The following is a 25,651-nucleotide window of genomic DNA, read 5'->3' as shown; positions in this document are numbered from 1 at the left end:
GTGTCTGTGAGATTAGTTCATGCAGGGGACAATGTTGAGAGTTGTATTCAGCCCCCGCTGATTTCTCACAATGAACTGCGATGATCTCACTGAAGTTAGCTCCGTTTATGGGCCCGCTCTCGCTGCAGCAAATCATTTTTCCCTGCTCTTCAGCATGATCAGTCACCTCAGGCCACCTTTCATGCTGATGAGCAAATGTTGCACAAATGAACTATGATGTGGGACACTCTGGATTCTTGCAACTTCGGAGAGGTGAGGGATATTGTTGTTCTTTTATTTTTGTTTATTTACAGAAGACAATGGATTCAGGGGATTAGGTGTTAAGGTGAATATAATGTGTTTTTTTATTTTTTTCTTCATATTACACTCGATGTAGACAATGGGGGCTGAATACAACTCGCAACATTGTCCCCTGCTCATGCTGATTTCAGGGAGAGCAGGCAACAATTATGGGAGCTGTCTTCAGCACCAGGCACCTGAGAACAGTGCGAACTGTGCTGGCTTTTCTCAGGCAGCAGTTTGTGTGAACCTGATGCAGCACATAGTTGCCAATCGTATGCCAAACGTATGAAACACACAGACACGGATATCTCTGGCACAGGTTTTTCCAGTACCAGAAATATCAGGACGTATGATGGAGGCCTAAGAGAGTAAAATATATAAATAATTTGGTTTTCTTGGGGGAGACATGGCAGATGAACCAGTTATTTCTGAAAACTAAACATATTTGCCAACATTCTCTATTACAATACTAGTTGAGTCACAGGTGTGATTATGGGAAGAGAGTAATCTGCAGAAAGTTTTGGTGTTTTAATTAGGTGTAAAATTCTATATTGCACAAAACAGTTACAATATAGAACACCCATGTGAGCCATCACCAAGCTCCACCTGCATATGTAAAACTCAGAGAGATAACCAGTGACTTGCTCAAGGTTACTTGACATGAAATCCTCTATTTGAACTGTGTTCTGCAGCTACATTGCATATTGTTTTCTGTGTCAGTAGCACACATCAGCAAATAAGCTATTGTCATTAGGCTGGGATAAAAGACGGATATGTCTTCCTGCATTACTTTTTGGTTCAGTAGAATTTTAACTTTACAATGCAAGTCAAAATGACTGCCCTTCCATCCTGCATCACGCTTCTACTGGGAGTACTGCAAGGTTTCTGACAAAAATGCTGGGTTCACAATTCAACTCAAATGTTATTGTTTCTAGAGAAATAATGTTTCTTAGAATGATTTTATTAAAAACAGAATGATAAAAAGTCATTATTGATTTATAATGTGCATTTTAATATTCAGGCAGCGTTCACACATTCAATATTCCATCAATATTTTACATGAGTATTTGTAAAACAACAACCAAAGTGAGACAACCTCACTATAATAAAGCAACGTTGGATAGGATATTCACAGGAGAATACAATTGTCATACCTACTCAAAATAAGTGAATAAACCAGATCAATCAAAAAGATACATAAAATATATAATTTTATTGAATCATGGTAATAAAAAAAGAAATAAATGGTGAGGGGAAACCAAGGGACAAAATACAGAAACCACAGCACAAAATTACCTTTCTACCTATACTCTTTGAGAAAGCCACTAGGCAAAATGTACATTGGAGTCACAGGAGCCATGGGGTACTGACTACTGTTATATACTAACTTATTATATCCCTTTCTTTTCATGCTCTTTGTGCACTTTATTTCTAGATATGTATGTCTGTTTTAACTTTACATTCAATAGACTACTTAATATGGGATTTCTATTATTATAATCATGGATTGGGTCAGTACTCCCAACATTGGTGTATCGCCCTCGTCCTCACTTATGGCCTCGGGTCCATTGCTTCGGCACTGTGCCCAGCAGGGAAGCTGGTCTCCTGGGTTTCCTGTCCCTTGTCCCGTGCTGTCTGCTCCTCCTGTTGCTTCTGGGACCCTGAGCGCACCCCACAGGTCTCTGGGCATGTCTCTGAGGGTGCATGCGCATTCCTGGTCTCTCAAAGAGACAGCGAGCCATTTTCAAAATAGGTCTCAGCCAATGGCTGAGCATCTCATGTTATTTCAGGCACCCCTGCCCTTAGGGAGGTGCCTGAGCAACAAGTGCTTCCTGTTGCTAGTTCTCAGATTCCTGTACCTGCATGTCAGTGCTCTGCTACACCTTGCTAATACTGGTTTGTCTCTTCAGAGTGTTCTACGACTCTTCCCATGCCTTCCAGAACAACAACAGCATCTCCCGCATCTCCTCATGCCTGGAGCTGTCCGCTACCTGCTTCTGCAGCTCATCTCCTGCTGGTTTCTCCATTACTTGCAGTACCTGCCTCCCGCCAGACTGGTTGAGTCAGCTTCCACGTAACCGGGGTCTAACTGGAGGTAGCACCTTGTGTCTTCTGCACTTTCCATCCTGGCCCTGTTTGAGGAGTCTTACTATGGAGGTCTAGGACTCTCTTAGTCGCGCCCCCTTTGGAGCCCCCCACTCAGCGGTCCCCTGGTCCTACAAAAATTTCAATAAATGAATGCACACTTCACCATCTGTGCCTCCGTTTCCATTTGTTACAATTGGTAATTTTGTGCTGTTTTTTTCTGTATTTTGTCCCTTGGTTTTCCCTCACTTTTTTTGTATTTTTTATTTTCATGATTCAATAAAATTATATATTTTATTAATATTTTGAGTGATCTGGTTTAATCACGTATTTTTAGTAGGTATAATATCAGTATTTGTAAGACAAAACCAGGAGTGAAAAATTCAGAGGAAAAGTATAATAGAAACATGTCACCACTTCTGTATTTATCACCCACTCCTGGTTTTGGCTTACAAATACTGATGTGAAATACTGACACATCGGTATTTGTAAGTTTACAGATCTCCCTCCCAAACCTCGGAGTGAATTTGACACCTCTATCGGACACAATGTGAAGAGGAATCCCATGAAGATGGAAAATATGTTGGATGAAGTAGTTAGCAAGTACCAGAGCAGAAGGAAGACCAGGCAGAGGATAAAGTGAGCCACCTTAGAAAAACAGTCCAGAAGAGATGGGGAGGTCCGTAATAAAGTCCATAGTAATGTGCTGCCAAGGGACTGAAGGGAACGGAAACGACAAGAAATGTCCGGATGCAAGATGCTTCACAGTTTTATTTCGGACACAGGAGGGACAAGCCGAGACGTATTCAAGATGTCCTTGCGCCCTCTGTCCGATCTACCTACCAATGTCTTACCGGGAGGAATATGAGAGAGATTGTCAGAAGCTACTGTCACCATTCGGGAGAGCTCAATGATGCGTTGAGGTTTCTTCTCCAAGTCTGGAGGCAGAAAGGACCTGGAGAGAGTGTTGGCCTTGATGTTCTTGCTGGCAGGACAAAAATGAAGAACAACATTAAATTGAGCAAGAAACAGAGACCATCTGGCTTGACATGGATTCAGCCGTTGCGCTGACGGGAAATAAGCGAGATTCTTATGGTCGGTAAAAATGATGATTTGGTGAACTGTTCCCTCGAGTTTTGTTGCCCAGGAGCTGTGGTATGATCAGGTCATGTTTCTGCATGGTCAGACACAGCCATTAAACAGTACACAGCAGGGGCACATTTATAAGATTATCACAGCACAGGAACATTTTTTATAAACACATCCATTTATTGGAAATTATTATTATTCCAAGATTTGTTAATTAAAATGTACTTTGTTCATGGGAAAATGCCTTTACGTCCTTGTGGGTGTTACCAGGTGGTTTTCACTGGGGGTGTGCCCTTCTCCCTGTATGAGTTGCTATCTAATAACATCCATTTTGGACTTAACAAAAGCTAACTCATTAGGTGCCAATTATTTGATTGCTAATATCTCTGCAAAAGGCGAAATAAAAAAAAAAGTTTTATTACATTCTGCAACCAGAATTACATGTGTCTAGTTCAACATGAAAAATTTGATGAAAGGTCCTCTCTAACAAAAAAAAACTTCACTTCTTTAATCCACTCATCTATTACATTTGTATACACTTCACGCTCAAGAGAAGGTCAATCTTTGACAAAGATTATAATTCTACATCCAATAGAAATGCTGGAGAATGACTTGGTGTGAGATGTTTATCTAATAAAGCCCCTCCTTAAGAGAAGTGTTCTCATCACTATTCTTCAGGAGCGCACTGCTCCCCTGACTCCTGGCTTCTTGCTTTTGTGTTCCTGAAGACTAACAGTTAGTCACCGCTAGTCCAAACTGACTACTTTTCCATGTTGCTAGAACATGTAGCTTTACCTCTGCATCAATGGAGGAGAGTCTGACTGGATATTGCAATCTGGCCAGCATCAGATCAGCACTTGTAGGCTCCAAAGCATACATTTATTTTCGCTATCAGGTACACTGGGTTAAGTAAAGATTTTTTAAAAGATGCTCTACCCATCCAAAAAAAAAAGAAAAACTTTAAATTGATCAGGTCTTGTGAAAAAAAAATCAGTACCACCATAATTGCAATGACCAGACCTGAAGTTAGGCCCCCTTCACACGTCCGTTTTTTGTGTCTGTATAAGGACACACGCACACCCATTGTATTCATGTCAGGGTTTTCACACAAACCAAGTGTCCATGTGAAAAACCCTCAGACATGTCAGATTTTTATCAGCAGCACTGACAAAATGCATGCCGCACACGTGCACACTGAGGACACACGGATGTGTAATCAGCATGACAAATACCGGCGCCTGGGAAGAAACAGTACAGTTCGCTCTATTCTCAGGCGACGGCTGCTGAAGGCATCTCTCTTCATTGTCACTTGGTCTCCCTGAGATCAGATGACAATGATGGGAGCTGAATTCAGCACCCGCTGTGTCCCTCCTGTGTAAAATATATAAATTTAAAAAATGGATTAGGCGTAAGGTGAGTATAACTTTATTTTTTATCTAATATATAAAGCTCAAGTGTGTGTATGTCTGGGATTGGCATCCGCACCGTCGCAGCTACAGCCGCAAAATTTCGCACAGTCCCACGTCTGCACCCCGAGAGTGTCCTAGGCTATGTTGTGAGGTGAAATTTTAACCCCGCGCATTCCAATTCACCAAACAATTTTGCCCTTATCTACATAATGGGGAAAAAGTGTGTGTATCAAGCCCCGCCCCTCATTATGATGTCATAATGGTTGCCATGGTGATGCTGATGTCATCATAGGTTGCAAGCCACACCGCTCATGATGTCATAATGGTTGACTATGGGATGGAGGATGTGTGATGGTTATATGGGCACTGGACTATGGGATGGAGGATATGTATGATGGGTATATGGGCATGGGACTATGGAATGGAGGATGTGTGATGGGTATATGGGCACTGGACTATGGGATGGAGGATATGTATGACGGGTATATGGGCACGGTACTATGGGATGGCGAATATGTATGATGGGTATATGGGCACGGGACTATGGGATGGAGGATATGTATGATGGGTATATGGGCATGGGACTATGAGATGAAGGATGTGTGATGGGTATATGGGCACTCGACTATGGGATGGCGAATATGCATGATGGGTATATGGGCATGGGACTATGGGATGGAGGATGTGTGATGGGTATATGGGCACTCGACTATGGGATGTAGGATATGTATGATGGGTATATGGGCATGGGACTATGGGATGGAGGATAATTATAATTTGCTATAACTAACCACAGTTAGTTACTATGCCCGGGCAGCGCCGGGCTCTTCAGCTAGTTTTTAAATAAATGTGTAAAACAGGGTGTTTTCTATTATTTCAAATAAGAGATTTTATTCCCGCTGTGTATTTCAAAACTTACTATTGAGCTAGTAATGAGGGCGTCTCATAGAAGCCTCTCCATTACTAACACTTGGTCTTGATGTCAACTGACAATACAAGACTGACATCAACCCCACAAATATTTCCCCACTTTCCACCACATCAGGGCAAGTGGGAAGAGTGAGGCTAAGATCCAGGTTTGGCATATCTAATAGATGTGCCATTGATGGGGCAGCTTAGAGGTGATGTTAGTATCCTGGACGGTCAATAACTTTGGTCCATTCCTGGCCAACCCACAGTTGTCTATTTAGCCTTTGCTGGTTTGAATTTACAGGGGACCCTATGTCCTTTTTCTAGGGTCCCCTGTAAATTCACCAGTAAAGACTAAGAAAACAGCTGTAAGTTGTTATTAGTAGCCTGGGAACCTTTTTGGATATTGTCCCTTTTTCGAGATTATTAACATCGGCCCCTAGCCGGCTGGTTTTGAAAAGTGTGTGCTGGAGACCACACTGCTTTTTTTTATTAAATTCTTTATTTTACACAGGAGGGACACAGAGGGTGCTGAATACAACTCCCATCATGGTCACCTGGTCACAGTCATCTTAGGGAGACCAAGTGAAACTGATTAGAGCCGCCTTCAGCAGCCGGCGCCTGAGATCGGCGCAAACCGTACTGCTCTTCTCAGGTGACGGTACATATCACACAGACACATGGATGGCACACAGATGTGACACACAGATACATGGACACACAGACAGCAAATAGATACACAGATGTCTCACGGCTGTCACATATGTACATACGGATTGCACATGGACAAAAAATCTCACCGATACTGGTTTTACCTGTACCGAAATCACCAAGTCGTGTGAAGGAGGCCTTAAGCTGTATGGAGTCAAATCCTTCTAGTAAATTGGAAATTAAACCTAGAGCAAATAAAAGTGGCGCATTATCCAAATAATGTTGAGAATCTTAATGAAAATTTCCAGGTTTAAATAGAAAGCAGATCCAAGAAATGAAAACCTACATGATGCTTACAGTATGCATTGCATTTCGAAACTTGTAAGCATCAAATGGATGTATTGTTTACGGTGCTCCTGCCAGTATAATCTTGTGAATTTTCACTTTTTGGATGCAATGGATACAGTATTACATACAGTGGGGCAAAAAAGTATTTAGTCAGTCAGCAATAGTGCAAGTTCCACCACTTAAAAAGATGAGAGGCGTCTGTAATTTACATCATAGGTAGACCTCAACTATGGGAGACAAACTGAGAAAAAAAAATCCAGAAAATCACATTGTCTGTTTTTTTTTTCATTTTATTTGCATATTATGGTGGAAAATAAGTATTTGGTTAGAAACAAGCCATCAAGATTTCTGGCTCTCACAGACCTGTAACTTCTTCTTTAAGAGTCTCCTCTTTCCTCCACTCATTACCTGTAGTAATGGCACCTGTTTAAACTTGTTATCAGTATAAAAAGACACCTGTGCACACCCTCAAACAGTCTGACTCCAAACTCCACTATGGTGAAGACCAAAGAGCTGTCAAAGGACACCAGAAACAAAATTGTAGCCCTGAACCAGGCTGGGAAGACTGAATCTGCAATAGCCAACCAGCTTGGAGTGAAGAAATCAACTGTGGGAGCAATAATTAGAAAATGGAAGACATACAAGACCACTGATAATCTCCCTCGATCTGGTGCTCCACGCAAAATCCCACCCCGTGGGGTCAGAATGATCACAAGAACGGTGAGCAAAAATCCCAGAACCACGCGGGGGGACCTAGTGAATGAACTGCAGAGAGCTGGGACCAATGTAACAAGGCCTACCATAAGTAACACACTGCGCCACCATGGACTCAGATCCTGCAGTGCCAGACGTGTCCCACTGCTTAAGCCTGTACATGTCTGGGCCCGTCTGAAGTTTGCTAGAGAGCATTTGGATGATCCAGAGGAGTTTTGGGAGAATGTTCTATGGTCTGATGAAACCAAACTGGAACTGTTTGGTAGAAACACAACTTGTCGTGTTTGGAGGAAAAAGAATACTGAGTTGCATCCATCAAACACCATACCTACTGTAAAGCATGGTGGTGGAAACATCATGCTTTGGGGCTGTTTCTCTGCAAAGGGGCCAGGACGACTGATCTGGGTACATGAAAGAATGAATGGGGCCATGTATCGTGAGATTTTGAGTGCAAACCTCCTTCCATCAGCAAGGGCATTGAAGATGAAACGTGGCTGGGTCTTTCAACATGACAATGATCCAAAGCACACCGCCAGGGCAATGAAGGAGTGGCTTCGTAAGAAGCATTTCAAGGTCCTGGAGTGGCCTAGCCAGTCTCCAGATCTCAACCCTATAGAAAACCTTTGGAGGGAGTTGAAAGTCCGTGTTGCCAAGCGAAAAGCCAAAAACATCACTGTTCTAGAGGAGATCTGCATGGAGGAATGGGCCACCATACCAACAACAGTGTGTGGCAACCTTGTGAAGACTTACAGAAAACGTTTGCCCTCTGTCATTGCCAACAAAGGATATATCACAAAGTATTGAGATGAAATTTTGTTTCTGACCAAATACTTATTTTCCACCATAATATGCAAATAAAATGAAAAAAAAAACAGACAATGTGATTTTCTGGATTTTTTTTTCTCAGTTTGTCTCCCATAGTTGAGGTCTACCTATGATGTAAATTACAGACGCCTCTCATCTTTTTAAGTGGTGGAACTTGCACTATTGCTGACTGACTAAATACTTTTTTGCCCCACTGTATATATATATATATATATATATATATATATCATATATAAAGCTCAATGTGGGTGTGTATGTATGAATGTCCGGGATTGGCATCCGCACTGTTGCAGCTACAGCCAAAAAATTTGGCACAGTCACACGTCTGGACCCCGAGAGTGTCATAGGCTATGCTGTGAGGTGAAATTTTAACCCCGTGCATTCCAATTCACCAAACAATTTTGCCCCTATCTACATAATAGGGAAAAAGTGAAAGGAAAAGTGTTGGAGGCAAATTGGCAGCTGCCAGATGTGAACAAGGGGGACTTAAAGAATGAGAGCGATGGCGCCAAAGAGTATATACCCTACAGTTGCTAAGGTAGGGCCCTGACATGGGATACTCACCACACACGGGGATATGAACACACACACAGAATGCGCCACACAATACCACGTGCTTCAACACATATACCACCCTCAGCACACATTTCACCACACATACACCAACCTCGCCACATAAAAGTCAAAACACAAAAGTCGCCACTGAAAACTCACCACGCTGTACCAGAGCTGTTTAAAAGATGAAAAATGAGCTGTGATTGGTTGCTATCAGCAACAGTTTTCTTTGTAGACAGTTGTGGTAACTGAGGCCTATTATTCTTATCATTTCTATGGTGTTATCGTCCTTCTGTAAAGCTGGAAATAGCACAATTTATTACCTTGCCAACACAGACCACCCTCTGACACAGACTGCAGGGGGAGCCCAGTATCACACAGGATAGGATTAGATACTCAGCTGAGCACACAGTATCACACAGAACTGTATTAGATACACGGCTCAGCAGACAGTATCACACAGAATAGGATTAGATACACGGCTCAGCAGTCAGTATCACACAGGATAGGATTAGATGCATGGTTTTTATGTGCAATATAATCATTATAATTTGTTATAACTAACCACAGTTGGTTACTATGCCCAGGCAACGCCGGGCTCTTCAGCTAGTATATATATATATGTATATATATCTATATATATATAGATATATATATATATACATATATATATTATATACACAGTTGAAACCAGAAGTTTACTTACACTATATAAAAAGACACCTATGAATGCTTTTCTCATTATCTGACATGAGATCAGAATCAACCTTTCCCATTTTAGGTCAATTAGGATTGCAATAATTAATATTTGCCAAATGCCAGAATAATGAGAGAGAGAGAATGTTTTTAGGCATTTTTATTACTTACTGCAAAGTGAAACGTTTACATACATTTCATTAGTATTTGGTACCATTGCCCCTAAACTGAATGACTTTTGGGATATCCTTCCACAAACTTCTCAGAATAGTTGGTCGCAATTTGGGTCCTTTCCTCCTCACAAAACTGATCCAGATTTGTAGGTCGCCTTGCTCGCACCTGCCTTTTCAGCTTTGCCCGTAAATTTACAGTAGGATTGAGATCATTGTTTTGGTATGGTCACTCAAAAACATTGAACTTAAGGCACTTTGTTACCATTTTGGCAGTATGCTACATGTCATTTTCCCATTTGGAAGACCCATTTCCGCCCAAGCTTTAACTTCCTGGCTGATGTCTTGAGATGTTGCTTCAGTATTGACACATAACCTTCTTTTCTCATGATGCCATCTATTTTGTGAAGTGCACCAGTCCCTCTTGCAGCAAAGCAACCCCACAACATGATGCTGCCACCCCCGTGTTTTACACTTGGGATGGTGTTCTTAGGTTTCCAAGCCCCTTACTTTTTCCTCCAAACATAACGGTGGTCATTATCCCCAAAAACTTCAATTTTAGTTTCATCAGACCACAGGACATGTCTCCGAAAATTAAGGTCTTTGTTCCTATGTGCATTTGCAAACATTAGTCTGGCTTTTTATGTTGCTTTTAGAGTAATGACTACTTCCTGGCAGAGTGGATACTGACACAATCTTACCAGCTTCCATCGTCATCTTCACAAGGTCTTTTGCTTTTGTCCTTGGGTTGATATGTTGGACCAAAGCATGTTCATCTTTGGGATGAACCCATCTCCTTCCTGAGCAGTATGATGGCTGGACATTCCCATCTTGTTTGTACTTGCATATAATTGTTTGTACAGATAAACAAGGCACTTCAGGCATCTTGAAGTTGTACCCAAGGTTAAGCCAGACTTGTGCAAATTCACAATTCTTTTCCTGATATCTTGGCTGATTTCTTGAGACTTTCCAATGATGCTACACAAAGAATCAGTGTGTTTCAGGTGTGCATTAAAATACATCCACAGGTGTGTCCCTAATTAACTCAGATATTGCCAAAGAACAGAAGCTTCCAAACACATGACATCATCATATGGGCAGTGCAGAATTGTTTTAAGGCATAGTAATCTTAGAGTATGCAAACTTTTGACTTTGCAGTAAGTAATAAAAATACCTTAAACATTTTCTCTCACTCATTATTCTGGCATTTGGCAAATATTAATAATTAGGGTAATCCTAATTGACCTAAAATGGGAAAGGTTTATCCTGATTTCATGTCAGATATTGAGAAAAACATGCAGATGTGTCTTTTTTGTCATTGAAAAATCTTGGTCATCAGCACAGTCCCACTGAATAATATTGAGTGCTATCAGATAAAAAAAATCAGACAGCATTTGTCCGATATATACGGTGGTGTTTATGAGCCCTAATGATGTGCTTGTAGAGTGGGGGTGGCCTGTAACAATGGGGGCTTTGCTTTGCAGCATGGGGACTGTGAGGCACCAAGTCTCTCCCTCTGCTGGTGCGCCATCACATGGAATCTCATCTTTTAGGTTAGGGACCACTGAGAAGTTCACTGGGCTTCATAAAGTCTGATCAAAATGTTAAACTTCAGAGCCTCATGTTCATGTTTGCAAATTCTTGCTTAGCAGCAATAGGTTAACGTGTGATTTTTGGACGTGTGGTCCATGCCTTTTTACTACAGTTATATAATACATTATTTAAGCCAAAGTCCATTATTTGTTATGCTGCAGGTTGTGTGCAGAATGTATGATTCTCAAGATTATTTATTTCTAAAGGTGGAGTTGCCCATCTGTCAGAGAAGCTGGAATATAGTCGGTTGCTATATATAACATGTCTCCTTCTACCTTGCATTAGTTTTGATATATTTTCCTGTTCCGTAATAATTTGATTCTTTTGAACAAAATAATCCTAAATAACAATTAAAATAAGCATTCACTTCTCCTTCTCCGTACAGAACACACATACAAGGTCCTAACATGACCCAAAACACAAATTGCACAGGCAGCAAACTTTCATTTTCATAAATCTGCTTTTTGTAAAATTTACTTTGCAATGACTTTGATTTTAGCTGAACCACCACATACCCCCCCCTTCAAGAAAATCAAAAACTAAAAAGAAGTTATTTTGTGTCTCATACATTACTAAAACACATCAATAAACGCTCAAGCTGAAAGGGCAGGATTAGCACTCATATTGGAAACAGTTTTTATTTAATGTTTCTCAGAAAGAATATAACTGTTATTTGAGTCTCCCAGAGCGATGGAGCATTTCAGTCTATATTCACTTGGAACAACCGCACAGAAACTCAGAATATCACACTATGATTCCATATTCCCCATGGCTTTCAATAATTATTAGAACAAATCTCTTCACTAATGCAATCTATTTTTTTTTAACTTAGTTTCTGTCTTGGATTTGTCTGATTTAGGCTTCTATTCAAATCCACATCTCAGTTAATGTCAAGCAGCTTTTTGCTTTCAAATTACAAATATCTCTACTGCCCTCTTTTGGAGAAAAAGAGAACTGCAAAAAAAAATTGGACTTTTTTTTTTCCTTGTTAAAAAAAAAAGCTATTAACAATGGAAAAACAAAACCTTATTATGTGTATCTTTACAAATGTATAGAAAAATTATCATCATATGCCCTTTATACTATTATTATTTGTTGTACAGTGCATTAATTAAAACCATTTTATAGTAATATATATGTATTTTTATAGCACCACCATATTCCACAACACTTTACAATTTTAGAGAGGACTTGTACAGACAATAAAGACATTACAAAATAAGCATAACTCAGATACCAAATTGAGCGAGTGCCCTGCTCGCAAGCTACAGTATTTCAATCCAATCACATTATTTTTTTTTAACATAAAGGCCCGATTTAACCATTACTACAGCTTGTGATGGTGATTATGTCAATCACCTTGTTCCACAAAATTAACTGCACTGTGTCCTTTGAGCAGAACTTATAGCTTTAAAAGAAATGAAATAAACAACCATATCACCACCACTCTTCACCGTTCAAGTTGCAAATCAGATATTGAAGAGATGGATTACGTTGTGGGACAGTAATGCTAATCTTCACTTTGGCAAGTTGAGGGATAATTTTTTATTATTATTTTTTTTACAGGAGACAAGGGCTTTAACCCCTTACCAACATGCACCGTACTAGTACTGCTCTGAGGGAGGTGCGTTCCCACAAACAGCAAGTACTAGTACAGCGCACCAATCACGCGGTCTCACTCTGAGTGCCGTGGTGGTCGGGTGCAGGTGTCAGCTGTATGTGACAGCTTACACCCAGCAGCAATGCCCACTCATGGGCATGTAACCCCTCTCTATGCCACTGTCAGTAGTGACAGCGGCATAGAGAAGCATCACGCAAGGAGGGTGCTCAATGCGTGCTTATGTCAGAACAATGCGAAGAGATCGCGTTGGCCTGATGGTCTCCATGGAGACCCCTGACACCAAGATGGCCACAGGATCCTTCTGGGTCCTGCAGGGAAGGTGGCTTGTGACCGCCTGCTGAGAGCAGGTGCCAGTATGCCTCCCTCCCTACCTGTCAGATCCCTGATCTGATACTAAGCAGTGCAATGTATCAGATCAGCGATAACAATGATACCGCTAAAAACGTCATCTTGTCCCACAAAATCAAGCCGCCACACAGCTCCATCAGCAGAAAAATAAAAAAACTATAGCTCTCAGAATAAAGCGATGCAAAAAAAAATATTTTTTCTATTAAATAGTGTTTATTGTGTAAAAGCGCCAAAGCATAAAAAATTATATAAATGAAGCATCGCTGTAATCATAATGACCCGAAGAATAAAGCTGCCTTTCCAATTTTACCACACACTGAACCGTATAAAAAAAGCAATTCCTAAATTGTTGGTTTTTGTTCATTCTGACTCCCAAACCTCGGAATAGAAAGCGATCAAAAAATGTCATGTAGCCGAAAATAGTACCAATAAAAACATCAGCTCGTCTCGCAAAAAACAAGCCCTCACATGACTCTGTCGACAGAATTATGGAAAAATTATAGTTCTCAAAATAGGATGATGCAAAAACTAGTTTTCGCAATAAAAAGCATCTTTTAGTGTGTGACAGCAATCAAACATTAAAACCCGATAAAAATATGGTATCGCTGTAATCGCACCGACCCAAAGAATAAAGTCGCCTAATCACTTATACCGCACGAGGAATGGTGGAAAAAATAAATAAAACCAATTATTCACATGCTGTTGATTTTTTCATTCTGCCTCCCAAAGATCGCAGAAAGGCTTGACACACATTTATCCTGCGCTCTGCACTGAGCACTTACACCGAGGTTTCTATGTAAATCTCTGAAATACATGATTCAGACAAAACCCCCAGCGGAAGATTCCCTATATTGAGGCAGATGGAGGCACTGTGGATGCCGTCTGACCTGTGATGCGGTGGTGTAAGTCTTTTTAGGATTGCATAAAAGTACCATTGGCCACAGTTTTGTGCACTTCTAAAAAGGACACTGAACAGAGGCCAGACAGAGTCCAGAGTAAATCTGCTGCCTCATTATAGTGAATGGATCCCTCAAGGATTTCATCTATCACATCTCTAGGAGATTTAGATGAAAACCCCAAATTAAGTCCTCAGCACAGAGAGACAGATAAATGTGATCCCTAACATTATGTAAAATGTTCCTAATAAAAGCTTCAACTAAATCCACAAAAAATGAAGTCCCCACTCAGGTCCGTCATCTTTTAAAGGAAATATATTGGGCTTCCACGTTACTGGTAGCACAAATTCAGCAAATTCTGCGATCCCAAATCCAAATGTCCCCCATCCCTTCTGAGCCCCAGTGTGCCTAAAGAACATTTAGCATCCACATGTTTGGCATTTCTGTAGTGATGAGAGCCTGCCTAATTTACAGCTGCCTGTCTCTAGAAGCATGAGCTGAGCATAATATACTGTTCACTAGAATGGCAGTTTGCAATTTTCACTAAGCAACATCCACTGCTGCTTGTTTCTGGAGAACACCCATGGAGTCAAAATCTTCATTATATCTGTAGATAAATTCCCAAACGGTTATAATTTCCAAAATGGGGTCACTTGAGGGGATTCTACATTTCTAGCACTTAGAGGTTCTTTATATGGAATCCGCAAACTAGTCTAGGAAAATCTGCGCTCCAGGAGGCAAAAAGCGCTCCGCCCCTCCTGACTCACTCCGTATGGCAAAGTAGTACTGTACTGCCCTATATGGGGTGTTTCTACATTTATCAGAAATTGTGGAACAAATTCTGGTGCCATTTTTACCCATTTCCCAGGGTGGAAATGTAAAACTTGGGGCTAACACACAATCATGGTGGTAAAAATGTAAATTAATTTTTCTTCACTGCCCAATGGTATAAAAGTCTGTGACACACCTGTTGTGTCAATATAATCACTACACCCCTAGATGAATTCATTGAGAGGTTTAATTGGTAAAATGGGGTTCTGCTATTCAGGCACCTCAGGGGCTCTGCCAGTGTAACATGGCACCCTCAAACAAGTGCAGCAAAATCTGTACAGTAATATGGTGCTATTTCCCTTCTGAACTTTGCACTGTGCCTCAAAAGTAGTTTTCGACCACATATGGGGTATTGGTGAACTCAGGAGAAATTGCACAACAAACTCAAACTTTGGGGTCCATTTTCTCCTTTTGACCTTGTGAAAATACAAAATTTGTAGCTAAAAATATTTTTGTGGGAAAAATGTGATTTTTTTTATTTTCACCACTTAACGTTATAAACTTCTGTGAAGCACCTGAAAGTTCAAGGTGCTCAATACACATCTACGTAAGGTCTCAAAGGGGTCTAGTTTCCAAAATGGTGTCACTTTTGGGGGGGTTTCCACTGTTTAGGCACTTCAGGGGCTCTCCAAATGCGAGATGACATCCGCTAATTATTCCAGTATATTTTCCATTCAAAAAGTCAAATGGCGCTCCTTCTCTTCCAAGCCTTGCCGTGTACCCAAACAGTAGAATTCCCCTACATATGGGGTATCGGCATGCTCAGGGGAAATTGCACAACAAATGTATGATCCATTTTCTCGCTGATCAACTTTTAACCCTTATAACTTTCTAACAAATAAATAATATTTTTCCAAAATTGTGCTGATGTAAAGTATACATGTGGGAAATGTTATTTATTGACTATTTTATGCAATAATAATAAATAATAAATTTTATTTCTATAGCGCCGACATATTCCGCAGCACTTTACATTTCAGAGTGGATTTGTACAGACAATAGACATTACAGCATAACAATAATCACATACAGTAGATTATAACAAATACCAAGAGGAAAGAGGGCCCTGCTCGCAAGCTTACAGTCTATGAGGAAAGAGGTAGACACGAAAGGTGGGTGGTAACAGTTGCCCTGATTGTATGGACCAGCCATAATAAGTGTGTAAAGGTACTGTCACACTTAGCGATGTACCAGCGATCCCGACCAGCGATATGACGAGGTTAGGATCGCTGGTACATCGCTAAGTGGTCGCTAGTGAGCTGCCACACAGGCAGATCTCACTAGCGACATCGCTAGGGACGGGGGTCGCTACTTACCTGTCACACCAGGCGATCCTGCGTCCTCCCGCCCGGCTCCACACGTCGCTCGTCGTCACAGCAGGAAGCTGACGACGAGAAACAGTCCAGCCTGTTCTCGCGCGATCAGCGATAACCAGCGGGGAAGCCGGTCGTAGGTAAGTATCAGACAAAGTGATATCGCTAGCAATATCGCTATAACGTCACAAGTTGTAGCAATATTGCTAGCGATATCTCTTAGTGTGACAGGCCCTTAATAGTACAAACACAGAGGGCTAATGGATGCAAAAAGCATGTGGGAACATGATGCAGGGAATCTGATTATGGTAAAACTTTTGGCTGTGCCACACAGGGATCGATTAGGTTAATGTGTTGAGGCGATAGGCCAGTCTGAATAAATGCGTTATGACTCTGTTTTAAGTGCATACAAATTAAATTTTGAAAATTTAGAAATTTTCTAAATTTCCTCCAAATTTCGATTTTTTAACAAATAAACACAAGTCATATCAAAGAAATTTTACCACTATCATAAAGTACACTATGTCACGAGAAAACAATCTCAGAATCTACGGGATCCTTTGAAGCGTTCTAGAATTATTACCTCATAAAGTGACAGTGGTCAGAATTGTAAAAATTGGCCAGGTCAGGAAGATGAAAACTGGCTTCGGGGTGAAAGAGTTAATGGAATAGGCGTAAGGTGAGTATTATGGTTGGTTATTATTTTCTGTCTTTTACTGAGGACAAGGGCTTCAATAGAATAGGCGCAAGGTGAGTATAACTTTGTTTTTTATTATTAAATAAAACTGTAAACTAGGGTGTTGATTTTTATTTAAAATAGGATTTTATTCTTTTTGTGTGTTTACTTCCAAACTTACTATGGAGTTAGTAATTGGGGTTTTTTATAGACACCTCTCCATTACTATCCCCTGGGATTGATGTCAGCTGACAATATAGAGCTGACATCAACTCCAACCCTATTACCCCACTTGCCACTGCCACAGGGCAAATGGGAAAATCAAGGACAACCACCAGTGTTCCCGAACCCAGGAAGACACCCCAGTCCAAGGGTAGTCTTCTCCTGGGTCTATCTCCAGCTCGGTGATCACCCGTCTCTTTCGCCTGAACAGCAAGGTATACGGGGTGTATCTCGTTTTACTGTGCACTCGATTGTTGTACACCTACACCAGTTCAGCCATGAAATCAGACCATCATATCTTCCGATCTTCCTCCAATGTTTGGGGCATCTGGATCAACACCTGATTGAAGCGCTCACAAGCTCCATTCCCCTGAGGATGATTGGGCGTATTACTTGTCTTCTCAATCAGGTACAAATGATGTAACTCCTCCATCACTTGACCTTGGAAGCAAGCACCTTGGTCAGAATGGATCCTTTTCAGGTAACTGTACACCCAGATGAAGTCTCCGCAAAAGGCCTGCACAGCTGACTCAGTAGTCTGGTCCCGGGTCGGAGTCAGTCATCACCAGACAATGTTCATACCTGAGATGGGCCAGGCCTACAGCTAAGTAGTCAAACATCAATAGCTCTAGGGGGGCAGAAGTCATGATGGTCTGTGTTGGGGTTCTCTGCTCTGGAGGCTTAGCTAGTTCACAGCTCTGACATCTTTGACAGGCCTCCTCTACTGCAGTCCTCAATCGTGGGGTGAAACAATAGCTTCTGTAACCACAGGAACGTCTTTTCCAGACCAAAGTGAGCCCCTCTCTCATGGGTCTCTGTAGCCACCACACGGATAAACTTTTCTGGGAGAACCCCTTGCCAAGTGACCGCCAATTCCCGTACTAGCTGTGCTCTTCAGTATAGCAATCCATCTTCCAACTGGAGCCTCTCACACTGTCTCAGAATCCGCAGAGCCCCTGGAGTCAGAGGATATCTTTCTCCCCGACTGGGAAGTTGCTTCAGGGCTACCCAATGTCTCAGCTGGACAAGTTCTCTATCTGCTTGCTGGAGTTGCACCCAGTCATCCCGAGGTCATCCCAGCACCCATTCTCCAGACAACTCTCCAATCTGTTCCTGCGTCACCACCAACAACCTAGCAAGGTCCCGAAAACCAGGAATCTCTTCTGCCTCCAATTCTTCATCTCAATCATGTTCAGACCGCTCATGAGTCACTCTCTCGAGAACATCAAAGTGTGCATTCTCAGACCCGCCCGGTAAGCGATCTTGTACCGATAGTTCGCCATGTGGACCAACCATTGTTTTCCCAAGGTCCCCAATTTTGCACTCTCCAGGTGGGCTAGGGGATTATTATTGGTGCGCACCAGGACTTTGTACCCCAACAAATACTGCAAAATTTTAGGTCATTTCCCACACCAAGGTCAGCAGTTCCAACTTGAAGGAACTGTAAGGCCGGAGTCACACTGGCGAGGAATACGGGCGCGTAAGAGGCGCAAAAAACACGCACTACACATGGACAAATGATTCCCTATGGGGTCACTCGCACCAGGCGTATATTTCTCATCCGTATCCTACGCTCCATGCCAATCGCAGCATGCTGCGATTGTCAGCGTACTACGCCCGTAGTACGCCAATGCAAGTCTATGGGTGCGCAAAAAATACGGATTACACACGGACCACACATGTGACTTGCGAGAATTACGCACCAGGTGTCTTTTAGCAAAGCCGGCAATTCAGTGCGCTATACAGTAAACTCACACTGACAGTTTTAATAAAGAAACGAATGAATAGATATTTACACATAGAATACATATATATATATATATATATATATATATGCATTCTATGTGTCTATATCTATTCTTTGGTTTCTGTTATAAGCCCTGTCATAGGGCTCCATTATATGTCCATTTTGCAAGCCTGCGAGAAAATCTCGCCATACGGATGCCATACGGATTGCATACGGATGCTGACATGCGCAAAATACGCGACCACACCTTGATTACGGATGACATACGGAGCACTATTTAGGGGTCTGTCATCCGTATTACGCATGTAAAATACTGACCGTATTTTGCGTTGGTTAGTGTGACCCCAGCCTAATTGTCCAGGTTCCATTCCCAGTCATAAAGAGACTGGCTCACATAGGCTATCAGTCGTTCCTTTCCTTCCTGCATTTTTGTGATAGTACGGCCCCCAGACCATGTAGACTTCCATCAGTGTGAAGGATAAAGGGCTGTGAGAAATCTACAAATGTGAGTATTGGGCCTCTGTCTGTCATGATCCCATAGTTGTCCTGGGTGTCAGTGGTTAATTAATTCTGGCAGCCACACTTTGATTAGGGGAGGGCTTTTTATAGCCTCGGGTGGCTGGGAGCTTCGTCAGTTATACTCCTGCCCTCGGCTGAGTTTAGTGACCCCCTGTGCATGGTGTGTTGTGCCTTTGTGCCTGTTCTGTGTGTTTATCTCGTTTCTGACCTGGCCTGTCCCCGTCTAGCGATTCAGTACTGTCTGCTCTCTCTCTCTCTTGGCTTTCTGACCTCGGCTCGTCTTCTGACCATTCTCTAGTCTCATCCTTGTACTTGGTTCATTGTCCGTATGGTTTTGCTGCTCTCGCTTTGTCCCCGGCTCTGCTCTTGTATTACGTCTGTCGGTGCCCATCGCTCAGTTCCCCTGCACCCCTTCCTTCCCCAGTACCCAGTTCTGTGCCTCGGTGGGTCCAGGTTAATTCTCTGCCCCCTGCGGTAACGTGTTGCAGGTCCTGGTAGGGAGATCGCTCTGCTTCTGCCATCCATTGCATTGCGGCTCCACCCCCAGCTGTCACGTGCCCCAGGACCTGCTGGTACAGCGGACATAGCTTCTCTCATTCTCCTGCTGGTTCCCCATTTGCCCCTGCAGCTTCACCGATCCGTGCACGGATCCAGGCAAGTGGACCCTGGGTCCGTGATATTGTCAAGTCCATTTTCAAGGCTCTGAAGGCTTCTTCCTGGCTGCTTCCCCATTGAATAGCTTGATTCTTTGAACCAGATGGCACTTCCTATTAGTAGTTCCAGCAGCGGATTAGCAAGATGGGTGAAATTCTTTACGAACCTTCGGTAGTACCCAGTAAGCCCCAAGAAGTCCGGAACGTCTTTCACTGTTATCGGGGTGGGCCATTCTTGCACAGCCACTATCTTTTCACGCGCAGGCCTCACTCCTTCAGCAGATACGATGTGTCCCAGATAGTCAATTTGTTTGCGAAAAAGGTGACTTTTTTGTGGCTTCACTTTCAGACTGTGATTCTGCAGACGACTGAACACTTTCTCCAGTCGCTGAAGATGTTCTTCAAAGGTGGCTGCATAGACAATGATATCGTTGAGATAGATGAGTGTTGCTTTGAAATTCAAGTCCCCCAAGCATCTTTTCATCAACCGCTGTAACCTTCCAGGAGCGTTGGTCAAGCCAAAGGGCATCTTAAACTCAAACAATCCCATGGGCAGTATGAACGCCGTCGTGATCAGCAATAGGCACCTGCCAGTACCCGCTAGCCAGATCCAGGGACGAAAAGTACTTCGCCTTTCCGAAGGCATACAAAGATTCCCCAATTCTGGGCAATGGATAATCCACACAGAAGCACAGGGTTCCCTCCTTTTTCTGGACTAAAACAATGGGAGTCACCCATAGGCTCTGACTCTCCCATATGACTCCACTCTGCAGCATGTGAGCCAGCATCTCCTTTACTTCCTTATACATCAGAGGTGGTATCTGTCGATATCTCTCCCGAACTGGGGCAGCACTTCCTGTAAGAGTTTCGTGGGTTAAAGCTGTGATGCACCCGAAGTCATCTTCATGGCGCGCGAAGACCTCCTGGTAGCGCTCCAGTACAGCTTCCACCTTTTGCACCTGTTGCGATGAGAGTCCCGTCAATTCAGCACGCATCTGTTCCAAGATTCGATGACTCTCCTTCATGCTTCCAGGTGGATGCTCTGGTTTCATTGCAACAGCTAGGGTACATGGATCTCCTTGCATTACTGCCAACTGCATGGCCTCTGGTTGCACCAAATCTTCAGACATTCCGAGTCCCTGAACCACTTCACTCTTAGGCAGAAGATTGAGATTATCTTCTCCAAGGTTGACGCACCGCACCAACACGTTACCATCATGGACTGTGGCTAATGTCCGAGCGACGAGGAGTTCCGGGAATACTTGATCCACTGATGTCGGCTCTATCTGCACTCCCTCAAGGGGTGTACAGGCTTGTACTGGCAACGTGAGCACAGTCTGACCAGGTGGTAGAATGAGTTTAGCAGCTGCAGGAACCATCACCTTTCCCAGAAATTTCCCCTCCCTTGACATTTCCTGGACCTGGGCAGCCCGTGATAGTTGCTGAAATACCTTTCTCTGTGGGGTTTGCGGGCTCCAACGGTCCAGAAAGTCCTCCTGTAGCTCACTGATCATGAGAGATTGGATTTATTTCAGTACTTTCATCCTGAGAGTCAACACAGGCCCGCTGCTGATATCTCCAGCGACCAACATGACCCCTTTTTCGGCCCACATCCTTTACGTCCACTTTAATATCCATCCAGATCACCCCTGCGAATGGGATGGGCAACTGATTGGCCACTGTCAGTCTGATCACTGGGCCCTACTCCAGCCGCAACACTTCTGGAAAAATACGTCTAAAGTGTGCTTCCGTCATGGTGGTCCCTTGCAGTCCGATATCAATTAAGAAATGGACAGATCGCCTGTTCACTTCAGCCCAGATGGTCGGGCTCATAGAGATTAAACCTTCAGGACTTCCCTCTCTCCTCCTTGGTCTTTCAGGCCCCTGGCAGCATCCCCCAGACATGGAGCCCTTTCTCTTGACGGCTGCCGGGGCAGGGACCGTCCCCCGACCCTTTCTCTTGACGTATTTTGGGCTGAAGCGGGCACTCTTCTAAGGTTGGCCCACTCTTCTCGCACTTTCCGTATTTCCTTCTGGATTTCTCGGGCCCATTCTGGTTCAGCCATGGGCGGGTACATCATTGCTCCGGACCATTACTGCCCAGGCTGCCGTCCCCTGTTCCTGCTCTCTCATGTGCGCTTCTGCCCAAATTTCTAAGGTCATATGCGGTTTGGAACGCAGGCTCTCTCACAAAGCTTGTTTAAGCAGCGTGTCCCCGAGGCCCGTCACAAACTGATCCCTCAGTATCACATCAGGGGCCCCGCTCCTATAGCCCCCACATCATCCCGTTTAGTAATATATGCGTTCACCTCCTGCTGTGCATAAATGTACTGAGTTACAGACTCCCCCTCCCTCTGGACGTGGTGAAACAGTCAGATCTGTAATTCCCCAACATTGGTGGGATCCCCATGCATCTCATCCAGAATCTGCATCACCTTGTCCAGAGTATCCCATTCATTGGGGGTCTGAAACATCACAGAACACTGAGCTTCACCGTCCAGGGCCATCACAGCAATCTCCGCTTGCATAGCAGGAGTCATAGGGTTCGTCCTCAACATGCTTTTAACTCGCTTGGTCCAGTCCCACAACATTAGATTATCCCCCATGAATTTTGGGAGATTGCTGAGCATGGCCCCCAGAGGCAAGCTAGACCTAAGGGCACTCATGATAGATTGGTCTGCTGCCTCTGCGTTCATGGATTGCATCCTGCCGACTACACCAAATGTAAGCAGGTAAGAGGATGCAGAAATGCAGGGATGCAGAGCAAGGGTTAACAAGAGTGCGGTTTAATTTACAGCAATAAATTCCTCACAGGGAGATAACAGCGGAATAACAGGAAGATCACAGGAAAGGGACAAGCATGTGAAAACAGTGTTATTGTGATACAACGCAACAGTCTTGCTATCAAATTCAACTTATCGTGACTCCGCTGTCCTTTAGTCGCATGCGGTCCGATGGATGATGGAATTCTGGCAGAGGCTAACACTGCATCTTCAGGCTTCCTCGCCAAATACACAGTTCCACTTCTGGCGGCAATGGGCAGTCACCGGTTCTGCCCGTTGAGCCCCTAGTCCATTAATCTGCAAAGCCAAAGTGTAAAGCTCTGTACAAGTTCCTACTCGGCGCGTGCTCTGCTGCGCACACGCCGCTAGCTGGATGCACACCCCACAATTCTGCTCCTGGTGCTCTTTCCTCAGGGTACCTGCGCCATGCTGCTTCACTCTGTGCCCATCTCATTGCCTGCTCATTGGTACTTGGGAGCCCTCACTGAACTCCTACGGGTATCTGCTCAATGCTTCACCTTACTTCGCAGAGCGCAGTCGGCCCCTGCCTTCTCCTTCCTCCGGCGGGAGCTCTCTGACTTTTGTCGCACTACACTCTTTCTCATCCCTCTGCTTACTGCGCCTCTTCTCTCCAGGTCATGGGTTCTGTCCAGCTCCCATTTCCTTCCCCCTGCAACACTGGGCGCAGCCTCGGCAGTTCCAGATCCGGCATTGCACAGGTTCCCGCAGTCCGGTCTTCCTCCTTACACCATCAAAAAGAAGCAAAATTTAAAGAGTACTTACAGGGAATCTGTCACAGGATTTTGCTACCCAATCTGCCAGCATCATCATGTAGTGACAGAGCACCTGGTTCCATCAATGTATCACTGACTTTGCTGGTTGCTGTAGTTATGATAAAATCACTTATTTATCTGCAGCAGATCTAGCAGTTCTCTGACTGCTGAGCTTAGTATAATCCAGCCACAGCGCTGATTGGCTTCTTTCTATGTACACTGTGCGTAGGTAGAAAGCTGCCAATCAGTGGTGGAGGTTGAGTTATACAGATATCCTGAATATGCAGGACTATATGGGAGCAGGTTTAGTAGTCCTCTAGTGATCATATGCTGATTAAACAGGGATTTTAACAGGTGGCAAAAATCTGCTGATATATTCCATTTAAAATGGAGTTTGATGTTAATCTTGGTGCAGTTCCACTTCAAAATGAAATTAATTTTTTTTTTTTGTTGTGAGCATAAAATTATCGTGCAAAGTTCGGACAATGAAAAGGATGTAATGTTTCCTCATTTAAAAATTGGACACACTTATCCATGTATATGTATGCCATTGGCCGTTACCCTGCCTTTGATAGGGGCTCACACGCTGAGCCCACATCTTTCCCAGCTCTTCGTGGCTGATTTAATCAGCCATCAATTACCTCTAACAGCCGTGGGTGAATCTCAGCTGTTAACCAATTAAATAAAGGTAAGGAATCCTGTGAAGTTCATTTGCATATTTCCAGTGCATTCTGGGATAAGTGAAGAGTTTTTGCAAACTCAAGGAACACCAGATTTTGACCATTATAGCAGAAAGGAGGACATCGGAAAACCAAGCGAATTTCGTCACGATCTTCACCTCTTTAACATCATATAAACATTAAAAACATGGAAGAGGTCAGTAGCCATTTGGTGAGCTACATTTCATGCTACAAGTTCACAGACTTACCAGTGGAAAAGTGAAACTACACCTGTCAGAAATGTAAGCTTGTGTCCCTGTTGGAGGAAAAGTTGCAAAATCTAGAAGAAAGAATAGCTACATTGAAAAATATTAAGGAAGGTGAAGATTTCTTAGACAAAGCAGAAGTATCTCTTCAGAATAAATTTGTAGTTCACCTGAAGAAATAGAGGAATGGAGGCATGTGACCCAGAGAAGCAGGAGGATCGGGAAGCAGCCAGCAACCTTACTGCTCAGGAACCAGCACCAGGCTCTCACACAGGTGACCAATAATCAAATACATCAAGATAAGACTTTGCTCACAAAGAACAACCTTGTATGACCTCAGAGTCCTCTTGGATGAAGAAGAAAAATGTTGTGAAGAAGAAATGGAGAGTTGTTGTCATGGGGGATTCCCTGTTTAGAGGGGCAGAGGCTGCTATCTGCAGACCGGATATAGCCTCAAGAGAAATGTGCTGTCTTCCAGGTGCAAAAATAAAAGATGTGTCTGACTGGATATCAGGACTCTTCAGACCTACAGATGACTACCTATTCCTGTTAATACATGTGTGGACAAATGATACTGCAAGAAATGACATGGAAACCATATGCAGGGACTTAGAAGACTTATGTAGGAAAGTGAAAGAACTGGTAGCACATGTGGCCTTCTCATCCATCTTCCCACTGGATTGGCATGGACCAAGGAGGTGTAAAAAGATTCTAAAGGTAAACTGGCTAAGTCGATGATGGCATCAGCAAGCATTTGGATTTTTGGATCACAGAGTGAATTACCAATACAATGGACTACTTGCTAGAGATGGGCTCCGCCTTACCAAGATGGGAAATCACATATTTGGAAGTCACCTTGCTACACTCATCAGGAGAGCTTTAAACTAGAACATTGTGGGAAGGGAAGCAAAAGGCCAGGGAAAGCCATATTATGGCTATAACAGAATTACTGACTGGGTGGATCAGGGAAATGAGGTAGATATAATATATCTTAAGTTCAGCAAAGCATTTGGCAAAG

The sequence above is a fragment of the Dendrobates tinctorius genome, unplaced genomic scaffold (genome assembly GCF_039654945.1).
Source record: "Dendrobates tinctorius isolate UK_male_01 unplaced genomic scaffold, ASM3965494v1 ptg000078l, whole genome shotgun sequence".
Lineage (NCBI taxonomy): Eukaryota > Metazoa > Chordata > Amphibia > Anura > Dendrobatidae > Dendrobates > Dendrobates tinctorius.
The sequence above is the reverse complement of the archived record's forward strand: the minus strand, read 5'-3'. Positions refer to the sequence as shown.